Source organism: Mesoplodon densirostris, chromosome 3, assembly GCF_025265405.1.
Source record: "Mesoplodon densirostris isolate mMesDen1 chromosome 3, mMesDen1 primary haplotype, whole genome shotgun sequence".
NCBI lineage: Eukaryota > Metazoa > Chordata > Mammalia > Artiodactyla > Ziphiidae > Mesoplodon > Mesoplodon densirostris.
Window position 1 is genome coordinate 150,447,661 of NC_082663.1, and position 24,451 is coordinate 150,472,111.

General features: G+C 44.4%; 1 pseudogene; it reads left to right on the forward strand.

Moving 5' to 3' along the window:
* Nucleotides 1-3,674: 3,674 nt before the first annotated feature.
* Nucleotides 3,675-16,376, forward strand: LOC132486962 (zinc finger protein 77-like; annotated as a pseudogene).
* The last annotated feature ends 8,075 nt before the right edge of the window (nt 16,377-24,451 follow it).

Below are 24,451 nucleotides of genomic sequence, written 5' to 3' on the forward strand. Positions count from 1 at the left end.
ATAGGTAAATCCAGTGAGACAGAAAGTATTTTAGTGGTGATCAGGAGGTAGGGTTATCATGGATATAAAATAGCCTTATAATTCTTTTTAAATGAAGATATATTTCACATACTCTATTTCACATACGTTCACACTTTTAAGTGTAAAACTCAGTGGCTTTTTGCACATCGCACAGCTGTGCAACCATCGCTATACAATCTGAATAAGGAAATATAGACTTCTACATTTCAAAATTCACTTGGACTGACTAAAGCCTGATCGGACACAAATTTCTTTGCAGTGTAAAATGCACACCTGAGAACGGTGACATTTCACACCTGTGTATGTGCTGAGGCTGCAGGGAGGCTGGGGCCTCGGGGTCCGACTTCCCACGGGGGAAAGGTCCCTGGCTTTTGGGTTGTTGATCTCAAGCCCCAGAGGCAGGAAGCGGGGACGAAAAGTGGGACCTCCCCGTGTCAAGGGTCACACTTCAAAACCTAGCCTGACCCTGCCTTGCACGTGTTGATGTCACTGAGAGTTTGGTTCTTAACGGGCACATTCCCCCGGTGACTTCTCCCCGGGCAGTGTCCTGACTCCGGAGTTCACGAAGCCCTGTGTCCCTCTTTCCTCATCCTCACTCCGGATATGGAGCGATCCGCGGGGAAACTGAATCTGGACTTCCAGGTGCAGGAGGAGGACACAGGGGAGCCGCCCAGCTGCGGGCAGATGCCACAGGGGCCTCCTGGCTGGGAGCGGGTTCTGCACGGAGGCCAAGTCCCGGGCTGGGGAATCAGCCACGCGTGTCCCTGTGGCCTGGCCTGTCACTCGGGTTAGGGGCGGGGCCTGGTTGAACTGTCCAGTCAGTGGCGACTGGGCGGGGTCCCGACAACCAGCCAATCAGGGTAGGAAGGGACCAGGAGGACTGCCCATCGGGGCGGGGGCGGGGCAAGGGTTACCGCCCAATCAGGGCGCGGGCCCCGGAGCGCCGTCCAATGAGGGCGGGCGATGGGCGCGTTCCGAGCCCCCGGAAGTTTCTCTCTGCGGCCAGCGCGCTGGTGCGAACTTGTCCCGCGCGGCCTCAGGTGTCGCGTCCCCGTAGGTCTTACCTGCCCAGGTCGGAGGGTCGCCCGGAGGACTCTTCAGAGAACCCGGAAGGAGGCGGAGACGGTGAGTGCGCGGCCCGGGGCCCGAACAAGGAAAAAGCTGGTTCGAACTGGCCGGACCTGCCGGAAGAGGCAGTCTGGCCAGGGTCTCCCCGCGTCCCACCCACCCCCGTGTCCAGACCCAGTTCTCCCCCTCGGCCGCGGGGAGGGGACCCGGCTTCCAGTCCCGGGGTCCCAACTTGACTCTCCCCCTTGGCGGCGGATTGGGATCCGGGCATCCGGACTGAGCCCTTGGCGGAGTGGGCTTGCGAGGGAAGAAAGGACGGTCAGGAGCTGGGGGCGAGGGAGGTCTTCCCTGGATCTGACAGATAAAGTCAAGCCAGGACTTGGCAAGGAGACTGAATTGCAAATACTGTTGCGATAGCGCTGAGGCTCGGATCTCAGAGATAAGTCAGCCTCCCCAACCGCACAGGAAAAGGCTTTTTCTCTTCTGTGTGAGGAGGGAAGTTGGGCGAGTGAGGGCGGTGCGCGGACTGCGGGTCAGTGTGGCTGGACTGGACAGGGTCCCCTGGGTCTCCTATTCTCTGGAGAAACTGACCAGGGGCTTGTTCGGAACCTCAGTGCTGCTCAGGTGTGGGGCCGACCCAGCGTTCCCTCCTCCTGTGGGGAGGGAGCCTGATCATGTGCGTAAGAAATGGGACGGGGAAAAGTTGGTGGAGCCCAGATGTGTGAGTAGGTCAGGAGGGCCGGACCTCCTAATGTCAAAGGTCAAAGTCAAACTGGCTCCTGCTTTGTTATAAAGCAGAAACTAACACACCGTTGTAAAGCAACTATACTCTAATAAAGGTGTTAAAAAAAAAAAACTGGCTCCTGCAGTGCCTGCAGTGGTGTCACAGAGTGTCTTTGTTCTTAAAGGAAGGGCACAGATCCACAATGACATTGCCCTCCATCCGTCCCCTGACCCAAGAGTTCCCCAGGTCCTCCTCTATCATGTTCAATAATAATCAGTATTGCGGCTGCAAAGAACAAAGCGGTTTATTTGGGGGACTTAAGAATTTCAATTTGGGGTACACAGGTTCTGGCAAAACCAGAGTGTTCTGGGGAAGAGAAAGAGTCAGGGGTTTATAAAGCACAAGCCACAAGGTTATTAAAGTTGTCTGGCAGAAATTATGATTGACTCTGACAGATGCGGAGGAAAATTCAAGTAACCATCAAATTAAGAAGAAAGGGAATTTTATTCGAGCCAAACTGAGGATTATAACCCAGGAGACAGTCTCTCAGAAGCTCTGAGAACTGTTCCACCAGTTAGAAGTCGAAAACACAGTCATGTACATTTTTGAGATGAAAGATCGCACATCAAAATGACATTTCACATAAAGTTCACCAAAGATACATAGTCCAGGGCTTCCCTGGTGGCGCAGTGGTTGAGAGTTCGCCTGCCGATGAAGGGGACGCGGGTTCGTGCCCCGGTCCAGGAAGATCCCATATGCCGTGGAGCGGCTGGGCCCGTGAGCCATGGCTGCTGAGCCTGCGTGTCCGGAGCCTGTGCTCCGCAACGGGAGAGGCCACAACAGTGAGAGCCCCGCGTACCGCAAAATAAATAAAATAAAATAAAAAGATACATAATCCAGGTAAGCACGTACAAAAGGAGCAGTAAGACAGAAATTACATTGCTAGCCTCAAAAGAAAGGGAAAAGTTTGATCTTTACGTTTGAGAAGGCGTTCCTATCTTTGAAGAGGTGTGGTTACCGTGTAATGCATATGCTTAAACACTAAGTGGGGAGGGAGGAGTTCCAAACAGACGGAGAGAGAGCATTTTATGTTAAAATTTACTTGGGCTTTCTCAAAGTATAAATTTTATTTCATCACACAGGGAAGGAAATATTTGTCCTTAAGGGATAGGCTGTCACGCGTTATTTAGGGGAAGGGTCCAATAAGTATCTTGACTTTCTGGGTCATTGGGCAGATGTTCTGGATGCCTGCGTTAAGGCAGTAAGTGGTCAAAAGTTCAGATTCCATCTGGGCTGAGACCTGCATAAGCCCCACTTCCTCAGTGGCCTCCTGGCTCCATTTTAGAGCGCTCTCTTAGCAATACTGACTCCATTTTGATTTTCCTTTCACACCTGTCCCCTCGTGTCCCAGCCCCCGGACTAAAGGGCAGGGGCAGCCCTGGACAGGTGGGGATACTAGGAGGGGAGACTGAGTCAGCACTTTTCTGTTTAGGAGAAAGGGTCTGCAAGGTTTGGGCTGATGCTGTGTGGCTAGGAGCAGATTCTGCTCATAGCCCAGGATCCTGGCGGCCAGGTGTGGCGTCCCATAGAAAGCCAGGCGGTAAAGGGCTGAAGGCAACAAACGGCACTTCCGCCCTGCTCCGCCACGTGACCTACAGCTGGCCCCTCTCAAAATCAAGCCTGCAATGTTGTCAATCAGGGGCCCGAAGGAGGTCCGTCCAATCAGGGCCCGAGGTATCGAGCCTCATCCAATCAGAGCCGGGGGTGGGCGCATCCCCTCCTGCGGGGACGTTGCTCTCCGCCTCCTGGGCATCCAGCGCGCCTCATGGGGTCCAGGTGTCCAATCGCTGTCCCTCCCACCTGCGCGGGCGGTCGGGCCGCAGGGCCGCGGAGAGGACGCCGTGAGAACCGAGAGCGGGGCTGAGGTGGTGAGTGCGCGGGCCATGCGCTGAGACCCGCCGGGGCTCGTTCCAATTGGCCGGAACGGGCCGCGGGCCCCGTCTCCCTGTCCGCAGTCCCCACTCAACTCTCTACCCTCACCCACGACGTGGGTCAGGTGTCCTGTCCCATCCACGCGCAGGGTCTGGGCGCCCTGATCTGTTCCTGGGCCGGGAGGGCAGGGTGTGGGGTTCGAGGGAGCACCAGCGGAGCGGACGCTCAGGCGCTGGTGGGGAGGGGACCCGCCCTGGACCTGACAGATGAAGTCCAGCCCAGACTTTTCAAGCAAGGAGCCTGTATTGCGAATGCTGTTGCGATAGCGCCGAGGCTGGGATCTCAGAGAGGTGCCAGCGTCTCCAACCATACAGCAAAGGGCTTTTCTCTTCTCTGTGAGGAGGGTGAGAGCAAGGCTGTTTTTCAGGATCGGGCCTCCCTGTGGTCAGCGCATTCTCGGCCCAGGTCTGCAAGGGCTTGTTCTGCAGCTCAGTGTCGCTTGGGGTGGGGCTGCGGGTGAGGGTGGGGTTGAGGTGGGGGAGAGACCCAAAATCAGGGGCCTGTGGGTGAGAAGCCTGATCAAAGGTGGGCTAAGAAATAGTCGTTGACCTTAAAAATAAAATTACCAGCAAAAATGGGTTTATTTGGGAAGAACAAAGAATTGCAATTTGGGACAGACAACGAATAGTAAAAGCCATATGCAAGTCCAACGAACTTATTTATTGGAGAGAAAGGATGGAGTTGGGAAAAGTTATAGTACTGAAGCAACTTCCACTGGAGAAAATGGAGAGTTCAGGGCGATGCTGGTTTCTCACTGGCTAGCTGCTGGGGTAGCCAGTTTCTTGAGAAGATGCCATGCATGTACATCTTTTCCTATTGTGGCCTGCAATTGGTGATTCTTTCTTGTTTTCAATTGTTCTGTTGGGGTCTCTAATTGACACTTGTTCCTGTAACTGACGTCAGGTGGTACTGGCTGAGGCTCCCTCTTCTCCCCACCAAAACCTTTTTTAGTGAGTTTTCTCTTAATTTTCACATGACCATTGAGAATACTTGGTCAAGCCTGTAGCATAAAATAATCTAAACTTCAAGACAAAAGACCTTTATCCAAATGAGTTCCTGCAGGGGGAGAAGGGTCTGTTGCACCAGGCACAGGGGGCTCTGCAGGAAGGGAGACATGTGAACTTAAGATCTGCAAGCGTCTCAAGAGTTGGGCAAAGAGAGTTTTTCTCTTATACAGAGGAGTAAACACCACCAGGAGGGACCAGGTGAGATGCTCAGATAGCAGATCCCTGAGGCCAGCCTGTCCTTAGGGGTCTGTCGGCTGGCTGGGGTGAGGCCTGGTCAGGGGGAAGGAGAGGAGCTGAACCAAAGTTTGGCCAACAAGCATTTGTTCTGCTTGGTCAGTGGGGGGAACCGTTCCGCTAATCACTGATGAGGTGGAGACGGGGCTTTGAGGGGACTGCGTCTGGCCTTGTCCTGGATAAACAAGGGGCCTCCGTGTGAGTCTTATCTGAGTCAGGTGGGGCACGGGGGTGGTTTCTTGCAGCCTGCCATCTTCCAGAAGACCAAAGGGTGGGGGGGTCCTTTCACCTTCCATCGAAGTTTCCAGGAGCACAGGGCTCAGGGAGTGTTCAGCATTGTCCCCTGACACCTGTGAGCTGCCTCCTCTGGGTCCTCCGGGTCAGCATTAATAGCTTCCTTTCCCTAATCCAGCTTCTGGTTTCAGCAAGTGTAAAATTCTGCATTCTTTCTGCCTGGTTTCTTCTCTTTAGTGAGGGTAGTAAGCATCTCAGGTCTTTGCCCTTTCCTGCTGACTTGTATTATTCTGGGCCTTTGGGCCCCCAGATGCCTCTGGGGAGAAGTGTCTCAGTACAGAAAATGTTTTCTCTTCCATTAGGATTGCAGGAAATGCAGGCAGTCCCACCCCTTCATGTGAAATGGATGGAGATACTGATGAAAAAGATGCATAGGAATCGTAGTGACTCTACCATGCAGGGTGCAGAGTTCTGACACTGTCTGAATCTGGTCCACTAACTGTTATTACCTGGACAACAGAGATGAATGGAAATTCTGTGGCATCTGACCAGTGCTACTGAGACTTGCTCACTTCTGATTAGATGAGTTACAGCTTGTCATCATGAGGATATTAGTGAACTGATGCCTGTCTTCTGAAAGGGATGAGCGGTATCCTGTTCCTCAAATCATAAAAGTGCCCAGAATTTCCCTAGCTGAAGGAAGGTGGCCTTGGGTCCTGCTGTCCACCCTACCCCACTCCCACGCCGGTGGCCTCCAGACCATAGAACCACCACAGAAGGAGCTGTTTATGGCATGAACGTGGGGGAGAGGATCCACCTGCAGGAATGCTAGGGGTGGTTTGTCCTCTGAGGTTCTGCTGCCCTCAGCTGTTCCCTGACCTTTGCTTTTGGCCTCATCCAAGGGAGTTGATGCTCTGAGTGTGATGTGTGCACCCTGAGTGAGTCTGTAAAGGTCAGGCGTGGAGAAGGCTCCTTGAGCTCAACTGCTATTGAGAGGGTTGATGAATTGGAGAGTTTCTCTGGGTCAGAACTTCAACTTGAGCATTTCCTCCTGGGTGAGAATTGAGACCCAGAAGGAGGGGGCATTTCCACACTGAGAGAGGGAGCACAGGCATGTGGAGCTCTGGAGCTCGGTCCCTCCCCCTGCCCTGGGGGCGCCCAGCCAGGCTGTGTGTCAGCAGGGGGATCCCAGCCCCCCAGCGCAGATGGCTTTGACCTTCTGACTTGGGGTTTCCTTGTGCACCGTGGGCAGCAGGCTGCTCATCTGAGCGGCTCACACTTGGCTGCTCTTCCCTTTTGTTTCTTTGATGGAATCTTGTGTCATGTGACTCAGTGTGAGTACTGAAGACTTTTGTTCCATTACTTGAAGGTGTAGATTTATATTCCCTTGGTCAGTTGGTAGCACTTCCCAGTGAGCGGGCCACCAGGGTGCTGATCATCCTGGTCTTTTTGTTATTCTTTGCAGCTTTACATCTGTCCTTCATCACCAAACATCATTTTGTTTGATTTTGCTTCTGCTGAATTTGCAATAAATGAATATGACCCATACCACACCAGTAATGGCACACAGAAGGCTTCTCTGTGGTTCTCAGCCCCAGTCTGTTTCACACGTGCTGGTGTCAGAGGTCACCTGGTTAAATCTTCCATCCAGTCATGCGAGGCTTGAGTTGTCTCATGTTTAATTTTGATTTGTCAGCAGCGCCGTTAAACTCCTTGATTTTGTCTCCAAGTGCCAATGCAATATAAATTCTGTACATGTGGAAGGAAAACTGTAGGATTGTAGATTATGAATATTTTCAAAATACTAAGAAGTGTGGATGGAGGGCTAGAGATGAGTGTTTATTCCACGTCATTTCTAGCAGATTGAGATTTGGAGATTCCAGCTTAATTTTGTTCATCTCAAGTGTGTAAAATGGATCTGCTTGTGATTGTATATTGGTCTTTACTGATAATCATTGAGTCTGAGCATTTCTTATAAGTGGTGGTTCATCTTCTGTGAAATAGTTTTCAGTTGTTTTCTCACCTTTAATTCATTTGTATATTTATTGATTTTTTATGTGTTATTTACATACACTGGACATTCATCTCTTTTCATTTCTAGGTATGACAAAGACGTTCTCCCAAACTGTGGGTTATCATTTCTTTTTTTTTTAATATTTATTTATTTGGTTGCACCTGGTGTTAGTTGTGGCACAGGCGGGCTCCTTAGTTGTGGCATGCGAACTCTTAGTTGCAGCGTGCATGTAGGAACTAGTTCCCTGACCAGGGATCTAACCCAAACCCCCTGCGTTGGGAGTGCAGAGTCTTAACCCTGCACCACCAGGGAAGTCCCTATCATTTCTTTTTATTCTACACTTCATGGACAATTCTTAACTTTAATAGACTTGAACTGAATTTATCCATCTCTTCCGTTGTAGCTCTTTTTTCTTTTAATGTATAGGAAAACTTCCCCTTACTCTCAAGTCATGAGTGAGTTTGCCTGTAACTTCTCAATGTATTCTACTTTCTTCTTTCACAGTTAAGTTCACAGTGAATTGGTTATTGCATGTGCAGTTACTAAGGAAAAAGATTTCTTATTCCCCTGTAAATATCCAGTGATCACTGCCCCTCAGGTCAAAGTGTCATCATCTGGCCCCTGCCCAGCAGCTTATGCTCTAGCGTTGATCCACTTGACAAAAACAGGTTTTTGTTTCAGTGCGCTGTTTTTCCATTGCTGTATTTGTCCATCCCTCTGTTAACACCATCCTGTCCTAATCACTGCAGTTTAAAACGCTTCAATGTCTGTTACGGAACATCCCACCACCTTGTTCCGTAGAAAATTTTGGCTATTTTTAGAAATTTGTTTTCCATTTCAGTTTTTAGAAGTAGTTTTTCTTTAAGTTCAAACAAAACAGAATCAAACCATCCCCAAAACAAGCCAATTTTGGATTTAATGGAATTTTCTTAAAACTCTTAACCTGTTTGGGAGAAGCTGACATCCTGGTCTCTTTTCTGTGGATATGCACCATCCCTCCATTCATTTCCTTCTAGGATGGTGTTAGTCAATAATGTTTTGAAGTTTTTCCATTAAATTGTTTTATATTTTTTTGTTAAACATATTTTAGGAAGAAAATTAATTTTAATGACAATTAGTTTTAATTATTTATTTATTTATTTTGGACTGCGCTAAGTGTCATCTTAGTTCCCCGACCAGGGATCAAACCCATGCCCTCTGCGGTGGAAGCTCCAAGTCTTAACCACTGGACAGCCAGAGAGGTCCCCTAATGACAATTAGTTTTAAAAGTCTATGTTGGGGGGCTTCCCTGGTGGCGCAGTGGTTGAGAGTCCACCTGCCGATGCAGGGGACACGGGTTCATGCCCCGGTCCGGGAAGATCCCACATGCCGTGGAGTGGCTGGGCCCGTGAGCCATGGTCGCTGAGCCTGCGTGTCCAGAGCCTGTGCTCCACAACGGGAGAGGCCACAACTGTGAGAGGCCTGTGTACCGCAAAAAAAAAAAAAAAGTCTATGTTAAGAAAAGTCTGTTTAAACTTTTACATTTCTACTGCTTGTTTCTTTTTTTAAATTATTTTTTCAAATTGAAGTATACTTGATTTACAATGTTGTGTTAATGACTGCTGTATGGCAAAGTGATTGAGTTATTTCTTTTTAAAAATATTCTTTTCCATTATGGTATGTCATAGGATATTGAATATAGTTATCTGTGCTGTATAGTAGGACCTTGTTGTTTTTCCATTCTGTATATAAAAGCTTACATCTGCTCACCCCAACCTCCCACCCCATTCTACCTCCAACTCCCTCCCCCTTGGCAACCACCAGTCTGTTCTCTGTGTCCATGATTCTGTTTCTGTTTCCTAGACAGGTTCATTTGTGTCATATTTTAGATTCCACGTATAAGTGATATCATATGGTATTTGTCTTTCTCTGTCTGACTTACTTCACTTAGTATGATAATCTCTAGTTGCATCCATTTTGCTGCAAATGGCATTATTTCATTCTTTTTTATGGCTGAGTAATATTCCATTGTGTACACATACCACATTTTCTTTATCCATTCCTCCGTTGATGGACACTTAGGTTGTTTCCGTGTCTTGGCTATTATGAACAGTGCTGCTATGAACATAGGGGTGCATGTATCTTTTTGAATTGTAGTTTTGTCTGGATATATGTCCCAGAGTGGGATTGCTGGATCATATGGCAATTCTATTTTTAGTTTTCTGAGGAATCTTCCACAGTGCTGTACCAATTTACATTCCCCCCAACAGTGTAGGAGGGCTCCCTTTTCTTTTCTCCACAGCTACTCTCCAGCGTTTGTTATTTGTAGACTTTTTAATGATAGCCATTGTGACTGGCATGAGGTGGTACCTCACTGTAGTTTTTATTTCATCTTTCTAATAATTAGTGATGTTGAGCATCTTTTCATGTGCCTATTGGCCATCTGTATTTCTTCTTTGGAGAAATGCCTATTTAGGTCTTCTGCCCATTTTGGATTGGGTTGTTTTTGTTGTTGTTGAGTTGTATGAGCTGTTTATATATTTTGGAAATTAAGCCCTTGTTGGTCGCATCGTTTGCAAATATTTTCTCCTGTTGTGTAGGTTGTCTTCACTCTCCTCTATTAATAATTTTAAAAATCAAGCATGTATGGCAGATCAGCGTTAGAGAGATTTCTGTGTCTGTTATTACCAAGAGCTCAGAGTGAGAAATATGTTTGAATACTTGAAAAGACTTTGAGCAGAAACAAGACTTGAAGTGTGGTTTTATGAAAACCACTCAGAAAACCTCAGTCACCCAATACTAAAAACACAGAAGATAAACAGGCATTTACTAAACTCATTGTCTCCAGCACATGACACGTGACATATTAAGGCATCTTTTGCTCCCATCCTGGTATATGTAGCAGAAAAACAGGTTTTAAATAGAAACCAGCACTTCTGCTCAAATGCATTGGGCAGATTTTTAAAAATATATTTTCCAATTCTATATACCCTGAAAGCTCTCATGGTCAGTCACATCTTGACCCAAAGCAGCCCAGCAGTGTACACAGATATCTGTTTACTAAAGAGGAGCATTTCCTTATTGAACAATAGGAAGGAACTACAAAGCAGATAATGTATAAAGTCCCAAGACTGGTATTTCAATTGCTTTCAAGCAATTTATGCCTTAGTGATGAGGAGATAGATGAGATGATTGAAGGTGAGATTCCATTAATATGGATCCTGCAGGGGAATAATTGTTCATTGGTATTTTGCTCCATTGGGATGAGAGTTTGAAAAGCACTTCATATTTCTTTCTTTCTTTCTTTCTTTTTTAATTTATATTTTTGGCTGCGTTGGGTCTTCGTTGCTGCGCGGGCTTTTCTCTAGTTGTGGCGAGCGGGGGCTACTCTTCGTTGCCGTGCGCAGGCTTCTCACTGCAGTGGATTATCTTGTGGAGCATGGGCTTTAGGTGTGCGGTCTTCCGTAGTTGTGGCACGTGGGCTCAGTAGTTGCGGCACACAGGCTTAGTTGCTCCGCAGCATGTGGGATCTTCCCGGACCAGGGCTAGAACCCGTGTCCTCCTGCATTGGCAGGCAGATTCTTAACCCCTGCACCACCAGGGAAGCCCTATTAATCTACTTTCTATCTCTATAGATTTGCTCATTCTGTGCCTTTTGTATAAGTGTTATGTGGAGTCTTAATGTTCTTAAAGTTTATTGGTTTTGTGCCACCGATCAGTACAACATTCCTCTTCTGGCAAATAATATTCCGTTGTGAGATTATATTGTGTTTGCTTATCCAAGTCACTTGATGATCTTTCGAGTTGTTTCCACTTTTTGGCTGTCATAAGTCATGCTGCTGTGAATATCTGCGTATTAGTTTTTGTGTTAGTGTTCACTTTCACCTCCTCTCTTGGGTAGATAGATACCTAGGGTGGAATTGCTGTGTTATATGGTGACACTGTGTTTATCATTTTGAGGATCTGCTGGACTGTCTTCCAAAGTGGCTTCACCATTTTACCTTCCCATCAACAGTGTGTGAGGTTCCAACTTCCCCACATCCTCGCCTGCCCCGCCTTGCCTTGTTTGTCCATCTTATATCCATCCTGGTGGGTGTGAAGTATCTGCCTGTAGCTTTGGCATTTCCCTGATGAGTGACGTCCAGCATCTTTTCATGGGCTTATTGGCCACTTGTATTTATTCTCTGGAGAAATGTCTGCTCACATTATTTGTCCATTATTTATGCATTATTTGTTTTCCTCTTGTTGCCCTTTACTTTTTATTGTTGTCCTATTAGTTTTTAAAAATGTATTTAAAATACAAGTTTCTTATCAGGTGTGTGATTAGCAAACCCCAGTCGCAGCTTCAGGCGAGGCAGCCTTGCCTTCTTTGTAGCTGATATATTTGGAATTTTTTATAATTTAGATTGTCAGGCTATATTTTGGATTAAAATTCTAATTTTTAAAAATAATTGCTTGCTTTATATTTCAGGGGTCTGGTGTCATCCATATTGTCCTAAAGATAATAATTAGGTGTTTTTTTCTCTCTGTTCAAGTCTCCTTTGGCCCTATTGCCGTCAGATCCTTTTGCGACTCCTCTTCGTGGAGCATTTCCCTCCATTTCTGGGCACATGATTATTTATCTGAGAGGCCCTGCTGGCTTGACAGATCCCTCAGGAAACAGGCCGCCTCTTACCCCACAGGTTTCCCAGGCCCTGGGCCCTGGCCTGCGTCTGTGCCCTCGGTGTCCACCTCATCCTGGCAGGGGGTTGTGTCTCTGCTTCTGTCAGATATGAGGGGACTGGCCCAGGCTTTTACATGCTGTTCAGTCCAGGCGAGAGTTCTTCAGATGCAGCGGCCCTAGAAAATCAGTGTTCACGACCTCCTGACAGTCTGCTCCTGTTCTTGGAGTTTCAAGGAAATAACTTTTGACCAAACCAAGTATTCATTTCCTTCTTATCTGAATGATGATTCTATTTTCAGTCTTTACCACCTCAGGTTCTGCTCTCTCATTAAAAACAATTTTTAAAAAAATTGAAGTATAGTTGATTTACAATATTGTGTTAGGGGGCTTCCTTGGTGGTCCAGCGGTTAAGACTCCGAGCTTCCACTTCAGGGGGCGCAGGTTCGATCCCTGGTCGGGGAACTAAGGTCCCACATGCTGGGTGGTGCAGCCAAAAAGTTAAAAAAAAATTGTGTGTTAGGTTCAGGTGTACAGCAAAGTGATTCCCTTATACACACACACACACACACACACACACACACACACACACACATGTATGTATATATCTATAGTCTTTTTTCCAATTCTTTTCCATTATAGGTTATTACAGTATATTGAATATAGTTCCCTGTGTAAATCCTTGTTTATCTATTTTATATTTGATAAAAAACAGTTCTTTTTAATCATGTGTCTATAAGTCTACATCTATTGTTGCTGTTACATGTTGCTTCAGTTTCCAGCACTTACCATCACTGAGTAAAATGCATTTGATTGGCTTGTGTGTGTTCATTTCCCACAAGAGTGTAAGCTCAGGAGTCCTAGGAATTGAGTCCGGTTCCCAACTGTCGGCCTCCCCATCCTCCCACACACGGGGGTGAAGAGGGAGCCTTGCTGACATGGAACCTGTGGCTGTTACAGGACTCAGTGGTCTTTGAGGACGTGGCTGTGAACTTCACGGCAGAGGAGTGGCCTTTGCTGGACCCGGCTCAGAGGAAGCTCTACAGAGATGTGATACTGGAGACCATCAGGAACCTGGCCTCCGTGGGTGAGGACGGCTTCCTCCCTGCACTTAGTCTTTAGGGAACAAATATTTCTTACAATGTTCTTTCTTACTGGAACCAAGGAATAGGAATATGTTGAAAAACAGGCAGATGTGGTCCCCACCTTTATAGAACCTACCTAGAGTCAAATAGCTTTTCCATGACCATAAATATTTTTATATTGAATTGATTTTTATTACTCTTGATCAGAATCCTGAGGCTCCCTAATTGTATAAACGTGAGCGTGGTCTCCAGTGTCACTTTGGGGCAGTGAGAGCGGCGTTATGGTTTTCACCCTGTGAAAGTTACACTGCGATCAGTACACATTTGACATGATAATCTAGCTGCACTTAAACCCAAACTCACCCATCCTCAGTGACATGAGGACCAGAGAATCGGCCCATCTGATGTACGGCTTGTGTTCCTCCATCCTCCCCATGAGAAGCCTTTCTCCACGAGCAGGACAGCAGCCACGCACCATCTGATCTCCCAGTGGCAGCTGGGTCAGTGGAGATAGGCTTCCTCTAGGGCCTCTGTGCCTGCGATCACCAGGAGGGCACACCTCTCGGGAGGAGCAGGTTCTGGATCAGGGAGAGGTATTTGGACATACCTGTTAGAAACATGACTCTGTCTTTGAGAAGGTGACGTTTGTCATTTTCCTGGCTTCCCTGTTGGACTTTTCATCCATCTTTGCCTGCTTGAGAAGTCTTTCTATAGCTCCTTTTATAAAGGGAGCATTTGGAAATGTGCATTTTGCCCAGTTTCTTCCTACTTTGCTTCTCTGGTAATATTGATCTTGACATCAGTCTCCATTCTTTTTGCGGTATTTCTTAGTGGACAGGCTGCCATTTTGGCTCATTTTCCCTACCATTGCCAAAGTTCCAAATAGATGAGGTCTTCAGAGTTTTTCTTTGCTTGAGTGATAAATTAGGTTCTGGACCCAACTGCAGCATGTGTGTATCTGTGTGTTTGTGTGTTTAGGCTCCTCACAACTGGTCAACTCAGTTGTGATAGCATCTACCCAGTGGTAGCCTCAGATTCCACAGCTTAAGGGTTCGGTCCTACAAGACTCACCCCTGGTCTTCACCCGCCCTCATCTGATGCCAGTTTCAAGCTCAGGTTGTTACCAGTACTTGTGACAAACTGGCTATAAGTGAGAGAGGTTCCCATGACCCCCTTCTCAGGTTCAATTAATTTGCTAGTACCCTCACAGGACTCAGAGAAACATTTCATGTACTTCATCACCAGTTTATTATAAAAGGATATAACTCAGGAACAGTCACATGGAAGAGATGCATAGGGCAGTATATGTCAGAAGGGCTCGGAGGTTCCATGCTGTCTCCAGGTGCCAGTCTTCCCATTATCTCCATGTTTTCACCAACATAGATGCTCTCTGAACTTCTTTTTGCTGCGGTGGGGGAGGTTATGGAGGCTTTATAACATATGTATGATTGATTAAATCATTGGCCATTGGCAAGTGATTGAAACTCCAGCTCCTCTCCCCTCCCCAGAGGTGCTGGGGTGTCCAGGGGTGTGAGTGGGACTGAAAGTTCCACCCTTTAGTCACATGGTGTCTCCATTGGCAACCAGCCCCCATCCTGTGCTGCTTCCCAACAGTCACCTTCATGAATATAAACCCAGTTGTGATGGAAAGGGCTTGTTATGAATAACAGAAGACTCATTTCACCCTTCTGACCCTGAAGCATTTTCAGGAACTGAGAACAGGAGATCAAATATTATTCCATTGCTTTTATCACTCAGGAAATTCCAAAGGTTTTGGGAGCTGTGAGCAGGGAACTGTGGATGAGGACCCGATTTATGTGAGAAGTGTATGTTGGTCATCTGAATGACCAAATATATATGTATATATTTCTTATAAATCACAATATCACACATATATCCTTCCTTCCTTTATAAAACTGTTTTACATTTTTGAATCAACGTATGGAAAAAAAGTACAAATGGCCTCTTTCCTTTATCCCACCATTTCTTTCCCAAGGATTTAGTTATGTTACCAATTGTTGCAGGTTCTTGCCCTCAAGTTAAAACCAGTAGATCAAGTGCTCATTGGGATATTTTGGAGACTGGACTATGCAGTGAAGATAAAATAGTAGGATTCACAAGAAATGATTCCTGCTCTTTTTTGGGAGAAAACTGGGCATTTCATAACATGAGAGATCAGCGTGTAACCCAGGAGAGGCATTTGAGGTGAGTGGCACTCCCACAAGGAGAAGGGGGATCTCGGCAGAGTGTTAGACTCACTTGACTCACTTGAAATTAAATAAAAGATATAAACCTAGCTAAACAATTGTGTACTCACAGAGTTTTTACAACACAATACTTTTATAAATGTGATGTAGACACTGAGCATCTGAAACTTAATTCAGTAGGAAATTTCAATGATCAGGAAACCCAATATGTAAAAAACACGGAACATTATGGCTCTATTTGAGCCCTCAGCTGGAGCATTAAACTTGTTGAACTTTGTCACATTGCAGAGAGTGCCAAAAACATGCCAATTCAGTGCACATGGCAAATACGTAGTCAAAATAATCATTAACATCTATCAATAGGTTATTAATAAAGAAATCATTATTATTAATCCCTAATACTGTGCTTCCTACTTTGAACAGAAATCATTTGGTGGAGAGTCTCTGTGAAGGTAAAGAAGGTCATCAATGTCTAGAAACCTGGAACCAGCTTACACATCTTACTGTGCATAAGGGTTATCTGACTGCAATTCAGCCCTGTAAATGCACTAAGTGTGGAAAAGCCTTCAGGGATTGTTCTTTCCAGAGGAATCAGCAAAGATCTCACACCAGACACAAACCTCATCCATGTGAAGAATGTGGGCAAACCTGCACCTGTGTCTCATGCCTAAATCCTCCTGGTGGAACAGACATTGTAGAGAAAACCGACAAACGTCAGGATGATGGGAGAGCATCTAAGAGATATGTGAAAAGTCACAGTAGCAAACAGTCTTTAGAGTGTAAGAAATCTAAAAAATCATTCACTTGCCCGTCATCTGTCCAGCGACATGTGAGAGGTCATTATGGACAGAAAATCCACGTTTGTGAAGTATGTGGGAAATCCTTCAGTTATTATTCCCAGATTGCATGGCATGTGAGAACTCACTGGAGAGAAACCCTATGAATGTAAAGAATGTGGGAAAGCTTTCACTCGCATCTCACACTTCTGAGAACATGTGAGAATGCACACTGGAGAGAAACCCTATGAATATAAAGAATGTGGGAAAACTTTCACTCGCATCTCACACTTCTGAGAACATGTGAGAATGCACACTGGAGAGAAACCCTATGAATGTAAGCAGTGTGGCAAAGCTTTCAGTTGGTGCACTTAACCTTCGAGAACACATGAGAACACACAGTGAAGAAAAACCCTATGAATGTAAGCAGCGTGGCAAAGCCTTCCCCTGTCTCAAATCCCTGCAAGGACATGTGAGGATCCACACTGGAGAGAAACCTTATGTGTGTAAGGAATGTGGGAAATCCTACAGTTGTCCCAAATACTTCAGAAAACATGTGAAAACACACCACGGAGTAAAACCCTATGAATGTACAGAATGTGGGAAAACGTTTATTACTTCCTCATCCCTTCGACAACATATAAAAACACACAGTGAAGAGAAGCCTTATCAGTGTCAGCAGTGTGGGAAAGCCTTCAGGTATCTGATATCCGTGCAAAGACACATGAAGACGCACACTGGTGACAGTTCTGAATACAAAACTATGGAGAAGCCTTCCTTCTCCCTTAAAACCTCATTGTAAATGGAAGCAATCACATGGAGTGAAATCTTATGAATGGAAAGAATGTGGAAAAACCTTCAGCACTTCACTTATTTTGTAAATGAAAACTCAGGGCACGACAGAAATCTTTTGTTATAAACATGGTTTTTCCTTTGTAAGTGCCTCATCCTGAATAGGGATCCCAGTGTATTAATTTCTAGTTCATGTTGCTGATCTGAACACTTAAGATAATTAACTATCCCTCCATGTCCCCTTCATCTGTACCTCATATAAAACTTGTCTCGTTTCCATTACAGTGTCTTTTGAACCCAGGGATGTTAAGTGGTTTTTGGTTTTGGGGTTTTTTTCATGTGCAACTTGGTATAATTTTAGATGAAAAAATTTTTGATTCTTACGTCCCATTGTTTTCCTAGTATCTGAGCATGAGACCTGTATTGTTGAAATGTCCTTCCTGGTCTACTGTTACAGATACTGGAATTTTCTGACTCAGTGTTTACCCTCCCCTGGAGTATTAAACTGAAAGGTGTGTCCTTTCCATGTTTCCTTGTTGCATATATGTCCTCACAGAAATTAGTAATTGTGCAAGGTCTTGGAGGACATTCTGTCTCATCTGATTATGTTCATAATTTGACCTCTGTTCATGTCCATGATCTTGGTTGGAAATTGGACATGATCCATGGAGTTAAGAAGAGTGACTTGCTGGCATGAAGATGAAAGCTCCTGTCCAGACGGTTCTACTGAATTGTGTTGTCAGCTTGGGTGAGGTGGGAAACTGTATATCCAGAGTCCTTCTGTTAGTGGTTCTGAGTTAAAGTTCATGGGAAGAAGAAGATGCGTGAGGTCTGGAAAGCAGAAGTGGGGAAGCCACGATTCTCAGGTCTTCTGTATCATCAGGAGACAGAGATGCATGGCAACCTGGTGAGCCTGAGTTCCAGCACCATTTTCTGACTTCTGGCTCTGCCCATGTGGAACAGCCTCCAACCAGACATGTGTTTGACGTTAGTTCCCTGTTGGGCAGCAGATTCCACACTTGTCCACAAGTTTCCTCATTATGGATCTTCTTTGGTTTTCGAGTGCGCACAGATCCTTGCATGTTCCTATGGCTCTTTGGTGTCCATCAGCCTACTTCTTCAGGCTTCAGAAGATCACCTAGTGATTTACTCATATCCTGTGAACCCCCCTTCATGTCTGATGATTCTCATAATTATGTGATTTCTGTAAGAAGCATCTTGTTCCTTTAGTAGAGAGGCTGTTTCCTTCCCACCCAAATGCAGGAAACTAACTTCCCTGGTTGCATTGTTGAGGCTGCACTGACCCTACATTTGTTGTTTCTGGATACTTCTATGACTGCAGTAAGCACTTTTGAATGTATTTGGCCTATTGTGAGCGTTTTCTCTCTCTCTCTCTTTTTTTTTTTTTTGACTGTGTTGGGTCTTTGTTGCTGCGCATGGGCTTTCTCTAGTTGAGGCAAGTGGGGGCTACTCTTCGTTGCAGTGCGCAGGCTTCTCGTTGTCATGACTTCTCGTTGCAGAGCATGGGCTCTAGCAGGCTCAGTAGTTGTGACACTCAGGCTTAGTTGCTCTGCGGCGTGTGGGATCTTTCCAGGCCAGGGATCGAACCTATGTCCCCTGCATTGGCAGGCAGATTCTTAATCACTGCACCACCAAGGAAGCCCCTGTTTTCTCTTATAGCTGACTGCTCTCTAAGCCATAAACCTACTATATTTACTTACCTTGCATTTATATATGTGATTACCCAGTGTTTAATTATTTCATTTTTAAAATGTTTTGTTTGTATTCATACTTGATAGACCAGAGTAGTCAATAATTATACAATAATCAGAAAAACAAGCTGCAAGTTGGTGTCCAACAACCCCCTATGCATTGGTCCGTCTGTCTGCATGATGGCTTATAGCACTGAGAGAAATAGCTTCTTCACCTGTACCTTGCAAATCTCTTGCAAATTAGGCTATTGGTGAATTATAACCCGAAATTATAAAGACAGTTCTGGGAAGTATACATCCCAGCCTTACCCACAATGAAATAACGCAATGCAATAGAACCATATCTACCTTTCATTAGTAGCACAGTAGGGGCTAGAGGGATATGAAGATGGAGATTATATATATATATATATGAAGTATATATATGTATAAAATATAAAATATTAAAATATTTCTGGTTCCAGAAAATAGTATAAGCAGAACAGTAAAATATTTCAGATAACACTGGAAGTTGATACTTAAATGGATTATAAAATATATAAAAGTATACATATACCGAGTCCAGTAGTGTCCCCCCAAATTTTATGTCCATCTGGAACCTCAGAATATGATCTTTTTTGGAAATAAAATCTGATTAATGGGAGACAGTAGGTCCAAAATGGAGTCACTTGTGTTAGGCAGCCAACCAAGACTTAACGAACCAAACTGCAGCGTCCACTTTGCCAGGAATGTGGCCTTTAACCAGTGAACCTGGCATTTCCTGGTCTACAGTAGGAGGTATTCCACTGATAGACTGCCCACGCTTCTGTTCCCCTCAGAAGGGTGACCTTGCCTGAAACAATGCACTCTTTGCTAATAACTTTCCTTTTTCTGTCCCTTCTCTGTCTTTAAAAACCCATTATTTCTGCAGGTCTTTGGACCTCCTTTCTGCTTGCTAGATGAAATGCTGGCTGATTCATGAGTCGTTTAATAAAGCCTATTAGATGTTTAAAAGTTACTCAGTTGAATTTTTGTTATTTAGCAGATTTGGTGGCAGTGATAGGATCTGAGGTGAACTTCTGATGGCATTTGGGGACAATGAGAAACACAGATGTGGTACGAGGGAACCCTTTGAGTTCACTGTCTTTCTCATTATCTCTGAGGGCTATGGGTAAGTTCCTCTTGGTTCTGATCTCTACTCTCTTTCCCTTGAGCTCTCACTCTCGTTGGCTTTTTAGTTTGCAATTTCCAGGTGTTTGAGTGGAAAACTCCAACCCTTTTTTCTGTCCCAAGATCCACATGGGGACTGTTAGTGGCAGCTTGCAGTTCCCCAATCATGTGGAGCTCCTATTCCGTAGTCCCCATTTATTGAGGTCTGCTGGATCAACACTTTCCCTACTCCACAATTCCACAGAAATTGCTGGTGGTGCACACAGAGCTTTCTCTTGGGAAGTCTGCAGTAATTAGGTTTGTGCCGTGACCAACACAACCTACTGCACCTGGATCAACATTTCTGGGAAAGTTGAAACTCGGTTATGTGAGCTCACTGAGTAAGCCCCTTGGCTGAAAGGGGTGACTCTTTTGGTGGGGTCTTTCTTTGACTTATTTGATTTTGATTGGTTTGGGCCATGGGGAACATGGCTGTAAAGTGCACTCTGAACATTAGGCATTATCTTCTTTCCACTAATAATAATACGCTTTCTGGTGCACTGTATCCCCTCAAGAGTCTTTAATGTGTGTTCATAGCTGCGAACCACCAAGCAAATGATCTAAGACTGGAATGTCAGAAAAGAAACAAGGGAATGACCAAATTTAAAATGGAAACCTAAAGCTGTGACCTGTGAATATCACAAGGATTAAGCAAAAAGTGTCATGACATATGGATACCACACAAAGGATCAACAAAATTCACAAAGCTGTGAGAACTACAGGGTAACAGCTGAGTGGTACTAATGCTTTAAATTTTGAACACATTTCTCAGTAAAGCTGAGACTGATCAAAAGAGGGAAATGTTTAAAAAAGGAAACTACAGGCCTCAGATGGAGTCACTTGTGTTAGGTCCCAGCCCCACTGCAGCAAACCAAGTCTTAATACCTAACTGAATAGCAGTGTCAACTTTTCCCAGGAATGTAAACTCTAGCCAGCCAGCCTCTGGCATTTCCTGGTCACCTGTAAGAGGTACTCCACTGGTAGACCCCTTCAGTTTCCCTTAGGAAGGTGACTGCCTGAAACAAAGCATTCTTTGATGATAATTTCTTTTTTTCCACCTCATTCTTTCATTTTCTGTAGCTCTTTAGAGCTCCTTTCTACTTGCTAGATGAGATATTGTCCAATTCATGAGTCATTTAATAAAGACAATTAAATCTTTTAAATATGATCAGTTGAATTTTTGTTTAACAGGTCTTTTCAGATATACTCAACACGAGTTCATAACAGATTAGAGTAGGTCTGGTCCAACGTTGGATGTCCTTTTAGAAAGAGGGAACTTTGGACACAGAGACCTGCACAGAAGATAAATATGTCCTCACCACATGACGTAAGAAGGAGCAAATTGGCATGATCTGTCCACAAGCCAAGGAATGTAAAGGGTTTTTGGAAACCACCAGAAGCTAGGAGAGAGGCCTGGAACATTCTGCCTCACAGCATCCAGAAGGGGCCAGTGCTGCCAATAGCTTGATTTCGGAATGTCAGACTCCAATGCTTTGTTAGGGGACCTGAGTAGACTAATATAGTTCCTAAGGCAGCAGTAGGCCTTAAGTATTTGTAGGATAGCCAGAGGCCGGTGCACCTGGAGTAGAGTGAAATGATGGAACAACAGCAGAGGTCAGAGGAGAGTGTGAGGGTGGTAGGCACATCATGTATTGATGCACTGGCCTGCCATGGGGCACTGACATTGGCTGTGAGTGACATGGAGCCTAAAATTGACCAGATGAGGCAGCTTCACGAGATCCTCTGTTTCCTTGAGAACGGGCACTAGGATGATGTTGTCAATCAAGGTAGTAGATCAGACTGGGTTGGTAGCAGTGGCAGTGTTGTATGGGGTTAGAGCCCAGACATAATTTGAAACTCGGGCTATTAGAATTTCTTGATGGCTGGAAGTTTGGGTGAGAGGAAGAGTCAATGGTTCCTCCATTATTTTGCACAGAAAAAAAAAAAACCCAGCATGATTGAGTTGCTATAACTGAGGTGCAGGTTGTCACCCATGGAGAATAGTGCTGGAGTGTGATGAGTCCCACTCTAAGTGTGTCGGGATGGAGATGAAATCAAGACAGGCTGAAGCAGAACATAAACCAATAAGACTTACTAAGTTTACTACAAGTTAAATTTTTTTCAAAAATGTTACTAGAAACATTGGTCCAAAGAGTGAAAGTAACTGCTAGCAGTTGAATCAATACGTGAAAATGGTATTGTCCTACAAGGGTATGGATGACTAACCATTTTCAAAAGAAAGATATTTGATATAAAATGGTATATACCATTTATGTTTTCAAAGAACCAGCTGTGAATTTCATATATCTGTTCTATTTTTTTAGTCTTTATTTATTTCTGCTCCAATCTTTGATTTCTTTCATTCTGCTAACTTTGGGTTTTGTTTGTTCTCCTTTTTCTAGTCCCTTTAGGTGTAAGGTTAGATTGTTTACTTGAGGTTTGTTTTGTTTCCTGAGGTAGGCTTGTATCACTGTGAACTTCCCTGTTAGAACTGTTTTCGTTATATCCCATAGATTTTGGAATGTTGTGTTTCCATTTTCATGTGTCTCCAGTTATTTTTTTATTTGCTCTTTGCTTTCTTCAGTCACTCATTGGTTATTTAGTAGCATATTATTTAGCCATCACGTATTTTGGGGGTTTGCCATTTTTTTTTCTTGTAGTTGATTTCTAGTCTCCTGTTGAGTTCAGGAACGATACTTAATATGATTTCTATCTTCTTAAATTTACTGAAACTTATTTTGTTACCTAGCATGTGGTCTCTCCTGGAGAATGTTCCATGTGCACTTGAAAAGAATGTGTATTCTGCATTTGGGGTGGAATGTTTATATATATAGAGAGAGAGGGAGAGAGAGAGAGAGAGAGAGAGAGTGAGTCAGTCAGTCCATGTGATCTAATGTGTCATTTAAGGGCAGTGTTTCCTTATTGATTTTCTGTCTGGATGATCTGCCCATTGATACAAGTGGGGTGTTAAGTTCCCTACTGTTATTGAGTTACTGTCATTTCCTGTCTTTTTGTTTGCTAATATTTATTTTATGTATTTAGGTGCTCCTATATTGGGTGCTCCAATATTTACAACTAGTATTGCTTCTTTTTTGTTTGATCCCTTGATCATTATGTTATGTCCTACTTTGTCTCCTGTTAGAGTCTTTGTTAAAGTCATTTTGTTTGATATAAGTATTCCTACCCCAGCTTTCTTTTCATTTCCATTTGCATGGAATACCTTTTTTTATCCCCTCACTTTCAGTCTGTGTGTGTTTTTAGATCTGAATTCAGTCACCTGTAGGCAGCATATATATGGGTCTTGGTTTTTTTGATCCATTCAGGCCCTGTTTTGATTGGGGCATTTAGTCCATTTACATTGAAAGTAAGTATTGATTGGTGTGTATTTATTGTCACTTTGTTTATTGTTTTCTGGTTATTTTGTAGTTCTTTTTTGTTCCTTTCTTCTTTTTCTTTCTTCCCTTGTGATTTGATGACTATCTTCAGTGTTATGTTTGGATTCCTTTCTCATTTCTATGTGTATATCTGTTTTAGATTATGGTTTATGCTACCATGAGATTTTGTGTAACACCCTATATATATGTGATTATTTTAAGTTCATATCTTAAGTTCAGATGCTTTCTAGGAACCCTGGATCTTTACCACCACTACCCTCCCCTCAACATTTAATGTTTTTTCTTTCTTTCTCTCTCCCTCTCTCTCTTTTTTTTTTTTTTTTTTTTTTTTGCTGTGCCACACGGCATGTGGGATCTTAGTTCTCCAACCAGGGATCAAACCCATGCTCCCTGCATTGGAGGCGCCATGTCCTAACCACTGAACCACCAGGAAAGTCCCACATGTAATGTGTTTTGTTTTTTTTTTAATTTTTTTGCAGTATGCGGGCCTCTCACTGTTGTGGCCTCTCCCGTTGCGGAGCACAGGCTCCGGACGCGCAGGCTCAGCGGCCATGGCTCATGGGCCCAGCCGCTCTGCGGCATGGGGGATCTTCCCGGACCGGGGCACGAACCCGTGTCCCCTGCATCGGCAGGCGGACTCTCAACCACTGCGCCACCAGGGAAGCCCCACATGTAATGTTTTGACATCATATTTTGCACCTTTTATTTTGTGTGTTTTCTTAAACTACTTATTGTGGATGTAGATGATTTTACTACTTTTGTCTTTTAAACTTCCTACTAGCTTTATAAGTGGTTGATCTACTACCTTTACTGTATGTTGCCTTTACCAAAGAAATATTTCCTTTCCTAATTTTCACATTTCTAGTTGTGATAGTTTCTTTTCCACTTAGAGAAGTCCCTTTAATATTTCTGGTAAAGCTGGTTTAGAGGTGCTGAACTCTTTTAGCTTTTGCATGTCTCAAAAACACTATCTCTCCTTCAAATCTGAGTAATAGTTTTCTGGGTGGAGTATTCTTGGCTATGTGCTTTTCCCTTTCGTAAGTTTTTATTTATTTATTTTATTTTTGGCTGTGAGTCTGTTTCATAGATAGGTTCATTTGTGTCATATTTTAGATTCCACATATAAGTAATATCATACGGTATTTGTCTTTGTCTGACTTACTTCACTTAGTATGATAATCTGTACTTGCATCCATGTTGCTGCAAATGCCATTATTTCATTCTTTTTTATGGCTGAGTAGTATTCCATTGTATATGTGTACCACATCTTCTTTATCCATTCATCTGTCAATGGGCATTTAGGTGGTTTCCATGTCTTGGTTGTTGTGAATAGTGCTGCTATGAACATAGAGGTGCATGTATC